The following is a 10,684-nucleotide window of genomic DNA, read 5'->3' on the forward strand; positions in this document are numbered from 1 at the left end:
GCGGTGGATGTAGTACATCAGCAGAAATATGTGTCACAAGAAACTGAATTTCAATCATTTATATTTTGTATTGTTTAACAATTGTGGTTGAAAGTGAATTTATTCGTTTGGAATTCCAATAAAACTGAAACGGAATGTGATGTTATTGAATTTAATTCATTTGCTCTGAAACTCGCTCTGTTTTTGATCCTCACTATAAGTTAATTCAGCTCTTGCAATTTAAATTAAATTCTTGCAATTCAATTTCAGAGACACACATCCGGGTAGGGTACAAATACCCTAAAAGTAAAGCATCACGTTGACATTTCTCAATGCCCCCTCACGTAGTACGTAGACAGGTAGGTTTCGCAAATTTTCTCCAAACTGGACGCACCATCCCTGGATCGGGAGTTTGCAAGTAATGGGGGACAAATCCACAATAGCGACATAGATAGATATGCAGATACCTGAATATAAAGAGGTATATACACACAGACATTACAAAGTAGTGTCATTACAAACCAGCGGAGGTTTAAGGACACTCCAGAGAGAATAGACAGGACCAGTTTTGTTTTTTTGGGGTTTTTTTTGTTTTTTTTATAAAAGGCGGACGTGCGGGGGTTGGTGTTCTGGGACAGACAACAGAGCTGTAGTCACATTCCAGTTCCAAGAGCTCTGTCAGGATTCGGCACCAAAACCTATTGGAGAGTTCAAAGGATTTCCTTTAATCAGTGAATTCCGAGCTACGACTTAGGCCTGGGTCGTGGATAGCCTTCCACCTTCCAGGTCCAATTATTTCTGCTGGCTCTCCAAAGCCGCGATGTGGTTTGGTTTTCAACTCCTGCTGACAACTGACTGACTATTCAGGAGCCAAGTTCAGAGAGCCCATGAGCAAGGGGAGATTTGCATCCCGTCCGTAGGCGCTATCAGAATGTTCAGCGTATACATGCAAATCTCTGATATCAACACATTCGTGCAAAACATCAGATTCCTGTATGAGGGACAGTCTGGCCAGTTTAAGGTAGTGTGTCCCCAGTCCATACTGGATTCGTGAAACAGTACAGAGACAACCAAAAACAAGAGCTTATAGCTGCTGGGGTTACACAAGCAAAACGCACTGATTAGCAGAGCTCACAGGCGTAGTAGAATTTGACAACAAGAACTCAAACCAGTATTCCTCCCTGTATTCACAAGGTTTTACGAATAAACAGTGGCCTATACTCACAATACAGTCCATAATACTACTATGCCCCGAGCCAGATCCCCCCCGGCTAGAATCTCCACTGGCAATCAGCGTTTGTTTTTCATAATAGCATAATTGAGCCTTTCTCCCCGGTATGAATTATGGCCTCTGTGGTTCCACCACTGCAATGTTTGTTTTACCACAAGGAGTTCATGAGCAGAATCTCCCTAATTCAGCAGAAAGCTTGAAACCTCTATTCATATTCCAGGGTTATCCTCAGAAAAGTTGTTATTTTGCCCGATGGCAAGTACAGGTCGGGGTGGGTTCAGAGAGTGATGCTGAGAGTGTCCCCAGTACGCACGGTGCTCTTTTTGTTTCATGCAACAAGGAAGTTGAGTAAAATAAAATACATCTAAAATAAACCCAATTATCTAGATGAAGGGACACGCGATCTTTCCCTCTCCGAGGTCACAGTTACGCATGGAGAGGGAGACAGAACGCTCCCTCAGAGGACACACAGAGGACCCAAAACATACCTGCTTCTTTGATCAACGGTATATTATTTTTAATAATTAGACTTAAATGCATGATCGGAATTAATATTATTCTTATTTTTGTCAAAAAAAAAAAGAAACAAGAAAAATTGAGATCGGGGCTATTTTCAAATTTTTTTTTATGAACTAACCCCATTTGTCCTCAATTCATTTTCATATACTTTTCACATTTTACATGTTAACAAATAACTGCTTATATTAGTTAATATGAACCAGAAGCTATCGGTAGTGAAAACTTTTACAACCTGCCTCTTTTATCTGATTGGCTAAGACATGATGTGACATTGACGAGCGGCGCTTCCAATTGGCTCTCGACCAAAAGTTAGGAGGAGAGTCGCACTGGAGAGGAAAGCGGCGGAGCAGGACACAGAGGATTTCAAGTGGCGCGCTGCTAACGATAAGCATGTGGCGTTTTGGAGAGCGCATATGTGACCCAGCGCAGCAAAACCTGACCCGACAACCCCACGAGCCGCCAAATAAGTTAAAAAAAAAACATTTTTGAAGGACAATGAGATTTTTCTGGATTCGTGTTCCTTTGTGTTTTGTTTTTTTTAATCTCAACGTATTTTCAAAATCGAGTTTGATTTATAAATAGTAGATAAATGCTAAACCGTTGAGATAAATATTACCTTTAGATTACATGGAGAAACACAGTTCACTAACCCAGATGCTGAACAGCGAAAACGCCGATCGTTGGTTTCCTTTAAAGCAAACGTCCAGGTGAAGATCATTCCTCCATATTCCATGTGATGTGGAGTCACAATGTGAAACCGTTTTTGATAGAGTTCAACCTTTACATCTTACGCATTTTATACAGACACCTGGATACATTGTTGTGTAGATGGTGTATACCAACAAAGAACAAAAGCTGACATCACTTCCGTAAACAAGACAAGGATCCTTCGGTTTCACTTGTCTGTGAAACTTTCATCTCTGTGTTGTTATAGATTACGAGAAGCGGGTGGAGGAAGATCTAAATCATATCGCGGACATTAATCTGACCAGGGCAATAGATTTAAGTCAGTGTAAGCAGCGCATACCGGACTTCATTTTCTGCGATGATAGTCAGTTCTCCGACAGCAACGCTGAATCTGATACCAGTGTTATCCCGGACTTGGAGAACATTTCAAACAGATTTCAACCCGGATTTGACGATGAAACCGACGGAGGAGAGTGACGACACGGGCGTTGTTGTTACAACGGAAGAAGTTGATGACGTGATGAAGTCCGTTGAGGTTGGTGATGCAGATTATGAACAAGTAGCAATGGACAAGATTCTCAGGTTTACCTGCCAATGCAGCCAGGGGCCAAAAGAAAATGAAAAGAGGCCCCAAACAGGCTCTCAGAGAGTGTGTGTGTGTGTGTGTGTGTGTGTGAGTGAGTGAGTGAGTGAGTGAGTGAGTGAGTGAGTGAGTGAGTGAGTGAGTGAGTGAGTGAGTGAGTGAGTGAGTGAGTGAGTGAGTGAGTGAGTGAGTGAGTGAGTGAGTGAGTGAGTGAGTGAGTGAGTGAGTGAGTGAGTGAGTGAGTGAGTGAGTGAGTGAGTGAGAGAGAGAGAGAGAGAGAGAGAGAGAGAGAGAGAGAGAGAGAGAGAGAGAGAGAGAGAGAGAGAGAGAGAGAGAGAGAGAGAGAGAGAATGCACTGTGCTCTCCAATGAAATAAGCTATTACCGATTTTGAATGGTTAAAAAAATCAAATAGAAAATCAATATGTGGCAGTTTGATAAAAAAGAAAAAAGAAAAAACAAAATGCAGACGCTTAGGCCCGGCGGGGGTCAACTTAAGCCTAGTGGGCCAGCAGCCTTGCAATACACTGGAGGAAAACCCTGATATATACCCAGAAAACCACATTCAAATATAAAACAATCACGCACACGGCATCCAAAACAATGCCCCGCACAGCGTCACTGGCAGTCGAAAAGTCATTTGCATAAATAGTCTGAATAGGGACATTCAAACACGTTCTCACGTACCTTCAAAGGCATGACATTCTGCTGGAACATTTCTTACTGTTTATGATACTACACCCGAGGATCAAATAAGACATTCCTTGAAGTATAAGGCGCTTGACTGGATGTTGTATGACCATGCTGCATATATGAAAAAGAAAGAGGGAGAGAGATATTGTACAAAATTCTCAATGATTACATAGCTATAAAACCTGCCCTAGTATGAACCATTTTTTAATGGTGGCTTACAAACAGTCTGCACTAACATTTCAGATGGGTGGAAGTCTTCTGAGATGAGACAACGCCTTCCCAATGTTCCTCGAATTGGCCTCAGACAGTCCAATAGAAGGCCATTACGAGGCATTCCTCAAATTCTGAAGATAAGTCGTCTCCCGCTTTCTTTGCTTTTGGTGAACTTCTCCTCTGTCCGCCTTCCACGTGAGGGAAACACAGAAATCTGAGCAGCTCAGAGCTGCCCGTCGCCATGGAGCAGCAGATATCGAATACCTGCTCTCAAATGGACACGCACAGCCATCAATCTGCACAATCTGGTGACCCATCTAAAGCAAATCTTTTAGGTGCTCAGACACCAAGAACTCCACTGTTGGGATCTGAGCGCTGCCAGCCTACAAGAGGAATGGTCCAACGGAAATTAAAAACCGTGTAACAAGTCCCAAAGCATCTGCTAGAAAATCCAAATGTGATGTAAACATATCTGCTCGAGGCGTTTCCCACCAAAAAAAAAGTGAGGAGGAGTTCTACTGTTCTCCGATGGACAGACGTCCAAAGCCCCTCCCCGGCATTGAAAACAGGGTCATGGGCAGGTGGCGGACTGTACAGTACCTGACCCAAACGACCCAATCCCTCTGACTCAGGGAAAAAGGCATTCTATTCTTAATCCTTAAAAAGCTCTGGCTGTGAAGCAGGAAGTACCTTTGACTGGAAACAGCAAAGAACAGAGGCAACATGTGCTTTGAAACGGGAGAAAGAGGATTAACAAAGCGTGATTGGTCCGCCAGCAACAAAGTCTGCTAATCTATGAGGTTGAAAAAATAAAAGATCGGTACTTATCCAGCAGGGGTGATGTGTCATTTATGGTGTACTACGCTAAAGGAGAGGAAATTTAGGGATTCCCATCAGGTATCGAGCCCAGTACTCCAATCACAAAGGGTCACATTCATTAATGATTCAAATCCAATATCGACAAGATGGCTCACTATGCTATTCTATATCAATAATTTAAATTTTATACATGATGAGAATTATGAACAACTTTTGGGTTATTATGATTAATTAACACACAAATAAAATATCTAAATGTATTTGTCACCATGTTGGCATTTCATTTAGGCAAAAAAATGAATGCATTACTTCAAAACAATATTAGAATTTTCAAATAGATTCAGAAATTGTAATAATAGAATTTAATCATATCAGATTATGGATTTATTTATTTTTATTTTTTTTTTTTTTTTTTTTTTTTAAACCTAGCACTAGCTCCCATACCGAAACCCAAAATTAATGGGAATTAAGAATTTTCCATTTCTTCTTACTTTTAGAATTTTAGTTTTTTCCCAATTTAGTGATGAAATCATGTTATTTGTCATTTTCTATACATTTGTTTAAGCAAAGCAGTGAAACATACAAGGTCTTAAAAATCAGTGGTCTCACTACTTTCTTAACTGAAAGTTTCAGTATTCACATTGGTATCCAAGTGCTGGGAGGTCAAACTTCAGTGAATTCCCAATGGTGTTATCAACCCAATGGGAGAAAACTGGCTTAGACTCCCGAAAACAATCAGATTAGAAACTAAGCTTTATTAACTAATAAAAGTCCCATTAGAGGCTAACACCGAGTTGGAGTGGAACAAGAAAATGTGTTTAAAGTGAGGGCTTGGCGCTGCTTGTGTTATCAGCCAGAGTGCATTTGCATTGGACCAAGTCTATCTCTGGATGTTCAAGCGCTGGAACCAACACTTCCCCGTGGAGACATTGAGAAGCACATGAGTTAGATGAGGCCAGAAACCGATCTCCTTTACTTTATTGCGGAAAATAACCTTGTTTGGGTTCTGAATTGGGCTTTTGAAACGGCAGTCAATAGGACACCAGACACCTGAGCACAGACTCTGGCTACTCTGAAGAATTTGTGGAACACAAAGGAGAGATCCGAGCGGCGCACAAAGAAACCGAGCAATGTGTGTCGCACTCATTCAGAGCATCCTGGAGCCAAGAAGGAACATTCTGCTGCTCATACAAAAACAACTACTTAAAAACACAAAAGCATTTTCTGGAATGAGACTCAACAAGCCAACCTCCATTTAATATTTCCTATGAAAAAACGGTCATGAATCTGTGTGCATGAAGCCTGGTTGAAAGCTGGAAGTGTGGGCCATGGGTGGGGAGGGAGGCATCAGCCATTTCACCAGAGATTATCCCTCCACCAAGGAGTATGCAATTGGAGAATATTAGTGTTTGTCATCTGACATATGGAGAGAGTGGCCGGCCAGACAGAATTCATTACCGGCAATATGCTTTTGACAGACTTATCTGAATGACGACCCGAATCCTAATTCTTGAACTCTCACCAAATATCCAGTAGATTTACCCACTAATCCAAGGCATGGCTTTAATAATATGCAGCGGTATTAGCCAAATCCATTAAAGCCAACAGTCGGGAGCCACTTTGTGGGAAACAGAAGGGAATAATAAGTTATGTTGGTAGACAATCCAAACTAGTTATTCCCACCAGTTGGAGCTGGGCCTGGGACCAATAGCACAACACCATAGCACCCGTAGTGATAAGATTTCCTCTGCTTAAATGTTTCTCTTGTTGAAGCCAATGAGATGTGCTTTTACACACGTGCCGTAGGCCTCCAATACCTTGGACACATCTCCAAGGTAGACTGCACTTGCCATTTAACAGACTTAAAGATTATAAAAACAGGTGAAATCAACAAAGTGGAGCCCGATTGGCTCATACCAGGGAGCAGCTTGAACGCTCATGTGAATGGCCCCAAATGTAAAATCAGATTTGCCATTAGCAGCTCCCGGCGTTCAATTTTGAGGCAGTAAATGTATCCCGAAATGGAAACGACAATAAAATGTCCTAGTGAGAGCCTGCAAAACTGGCTTCAATCAACATAATGTGCAGTAGCCGTTTTCTATGGACAGGCCGGGTGTACTCTCTTGACCGATCGGTGCTGAAGACTGAAGGTGGAGATGCACTTAAAAAGACCCGGCAGCAAAAGACGGTAGAACCACCGGAGAACATGTCCCCGAACAGTGTCAGCAGGAAACCCAATAAGAACCCAATAAGAACCCAATAAGAACCCAATAAGAACCCTGCGGTGAAAGAGCACGAACGTAACAGTGAGAAGAGGTGGGAGCGGCTTTATTTTACATAAAGATGAAGAAAAAAATAATTTAAATAGTGAAATAAAAACGCATTGTCATTTATTGACAGTATCCGTATTTCCTCAAATAGTGACCGGGGCTTTTATTCACCTCGGCTGCCGTCTGATGCCGTGCTCCTAGAAATAAAAACATAAAAAATAAAGTGACATTATGTTTTTGTTGGGAGACGCGGGAACGGCCGAGACGCACAGCAGACCAGAGATCACTCTTTCCATTACGCAAATCAACTTCCTGATCCAAGGCAAAACGTCCCTTGGTTTAAAATGTTTGTATGAGAATTAGAAACTAACTAAAACAAAAGATCTGAGATAAAAACACAGTTAAACCAGCACAGGAGCCGCACAAACAAGGCTCCCGACCCGGAAAGGGAGGTTGAAGTCCGGCCCCTGCCATGACGCAGCGGCGTTTGGACCAATCGCGACAGGGGGAGCTCTCAGAGGGAGAGAAAAAGACAAAAGACAAAATTGGCCCCTTGTGGTTTGCGCAGAGAGCACGGTGAGAAACCGGATCACGGCGTCAACTTGTTCTGGTCTTGTTCTGGTCTTTTTAGTCAAGAACTTTGACTTATTTTAAAGTGTAGCTCCACCTTGAGCCTGAATCACAATAACAAGAAAACAGTCATTTAAGTCCCATTTTGAGAGGGAACGCACATGAATTGAATTCAAGATTTTTTTTTTTTTTTCCTGTATTAAAAAGTTTGGCCGGGCGAGTTCAAGTGTTTCTTTTATCGTCTCAGTGGGGCTGCGTGGTGTTGAAATGTAGACGTTCTCAAATTATTAAGCACAATTATTATCAAGCACAATTATTATTATGCAATGTCTTTGAAAGTTTAAACAATATATTATGATAAACGTTGATACTAGGGCTGGATATTGTTTAAAAAACGAAGATACCAGTACCCTTAAAGTGATACCGATACCAGTAGAGTACTTGGTTCGATACCTTTTTTCTACTAAACCCAAAATGTCAATGGAAGCATTCAGTTGCATTAAATTGCCACCACTCCTCCCCATCCAAATGTTTTTACACTAATACAATTTGAAAGTGTTGAAATATTTATTAAATAACTGTACAAAACTGTACAATGAAGTGTTTGGGCAGTGTCATTATAGAGAAAATAGCGAGTAGAGGAATGATTACAGTGAGGAAAACCTCTTTCACTGTTCATATGGACACCTGACTGCTGTTTGAAGACGCACTTGAAAAACAGGTGAACCTGTCCTATAACAGACTGTTGTAGCTGCTGCTGCGGTCGTGAGCCAATCACACGTCGCATTAAATCCAAGAAGGCTTGTGGTGATTGGCTGTGAGCAAAACCCGACAAATAGTCTTTTTTTTTCTAGATCTGGGTACAAAAAGAATGGAATGCAGGTCTCATTTGACTGGAGAAGTTTCGATACTACTTGGTATTGGTCGTATGGAAGGTAAAGGTATTGAGTATTAATACCCAGCCAGAGTCAATACCCTGTTAAATTCCCAATGACAAACGTAGAACAAGTTTTTTGAGCTCCTGTCCGGCTGTAAGATGAACAAATCACCCATCCCCTAAAACTTAAATCAAACAGTTTAACTTGTTTAGTTTCTCGTCCTAAACCATCGTTTGAATATGATCATCATCCCGTTAGAAACCCTAAACTCTGAAATCACACCGAAACGTCAGAGGGATGGATTTCAGGGGATGGGATTATCCGGGCTTTCACAGGAAGCCCTCTGAGGTACAGTCAGGAGGCACGGAAATCAATTATAAATCATTTAGGTTAATGGTCCTTTTTGTCTGACGCACAGGAGGCTCAAATTACCAGAGAGGTTCTAATGTTAGATGCTGAGGCTCTCTGACACACAGCAACACCAAAACATCATGGACCCCCACCCCCACCGCCACCCCAAAAAGAACACAAGCCCTCACCTGGTCCGCTCCGTAGGCCGCGGCAAACTCCATGAACTCCTCGACGCGAACGAAGCCGTCACCGTCTTGGTCCAGAGCGTCGAACACAGCCTTCAGCGGAGACGCGTCCTCCGGCATCTGACCGACCCTGGAGACCACAGGTGTGGACTCGGGAGCCGCCGTCTCCGGCGTCTCCGGCGTCTCCGGCGTCTCCGGCGTCTCTGCCGTCTCCGCCGTCTCCGCCGCTTGGTCGGGCCCCGGAGTCCGAGTGGCCTCCGGGGAAGCAAGGCCGCTCGACCCCTGCGCAGCCAATTCCAAAACATCCGTTTTGAGCCCGTCTGAAGGTCCCGGCTGGCTCAGACTCACACTCAGATCCAGAGGAGTTATTCCCTCCTTCTCAGCGAGTTCGCCCGCCAAATCTGGAGGGCTGCCACCGTCTACGGCCTTGGGTGGCTCCTGCTGCCATGTTGTCTCCTCAACCCGGAGTTCTTCTTCTGCTGTTGTCACGGAGCCGCGGTCCAAAGCCGCCTCCGCCCCCCCCTCTTCCTCCTCTTCCTCCTCCTCCTCCTCCTCCTCGTCGTCGTCTCTCCCTTCATGTTGGGCTTCAAAGGAAATGTTCTCCGCCATTACATCACCAGGGACATCCTCCACAAGGCGGCCGGCCGAGTCAGCCGCGACCAGAGCCGATTCATCCAAGGGCCGCTCCGGTGGCGACTCTCCCCCTGCCGAAAGAGCGAGGGACAGGGGTGGACGGGGAAGGGACGACTCCGCCGCCCCCGGTTGCTCCGGAGACAGCTCTGCAATAGGTGTCGGTTTCTCAACCTGCGGCTCTGTTGGGGAGGCGAGCGGCTCAGCCGTGCGGGTGATCGGGGTGGAAGCGGCAGGACAGGGGCCGGCGTCCCCTTCCCACCCAGAAGTATCCAACAAGTCCAATAAAGGCACAGCTCCTTCTGAAACAGGGGCGGGGTCGTGGAGGTGCGGGCTCTCAGGTGAACCTTCCCGGGTTCTGTTACCGGCCGTGGCCAGATGAGTCGCCAGCTCCGGGAACCAACCTTTGTTCCCGGTTTCAGGTGACGTCCCCCCCCCGCCCTCCTCTCCCAGAGGCGGCGACGGCGGCGACGGCGGCGACAGCGGCTCCTCAGCGACCCCCTGTGGGGACGCCTCCACAACGGGGGAGACGGGGGAGAAGGGTTCGCATGACAGGAGGTCCACCAACCAAGAGGAGGCCTCCGGGCTCAGCTCAGGAGTCCTGTGCGGGGTCTTCGCAGGGGAGGAGGGCTCGCTGAGGGAGATAAGTTCCCCCTGACAGCTCGGCGGGTCCCGTGTACCGTCCGGTGCCCAGCCCGGGGCCCCGCGGGGAGGGTTTCCCCAGAGCAAATCAACCGAGTCTGGGCCAAACAGCAACGACGGGGCGCAGTCGCTGATGTCTTCCGCCGCCGCCGTTTCCCGTTTCTCGTCGAGGGGTGACTCCTCTGGGGGAGCTTCCCGGGAATCACCCGGCGGCGGAGCTCTCTCTCTCGCCCCGCAAAAATAACCTGAAGAGGTCATGAAGAGGTCATTTAAGGCGGAGTCATCGCCACCGCCGCCGCCTTGGAGAGCCTCTTTGCCGCCCAGAAACCCGTTGCCCTGGTCCAGGTTGACAAAACCCAAACCCGTCTGTCCACCTCTGTTTGGGGACAACACGCCACCGCCGCCGTCCGCCTCCAGGGTGAGGAAATCCAGGGG

This window comes from Zeus faber, assembly GCF_960531495.2.
Source record: "Zeus faber genome assembly, chromosome: 20".
NCBI classification, from domain to species: domain Eukaryota; kingdom Metazoa; phylum Chordata; class Actinopteri; order Zeiformes; family Zeidae; genus Zeus; species Zeus faber.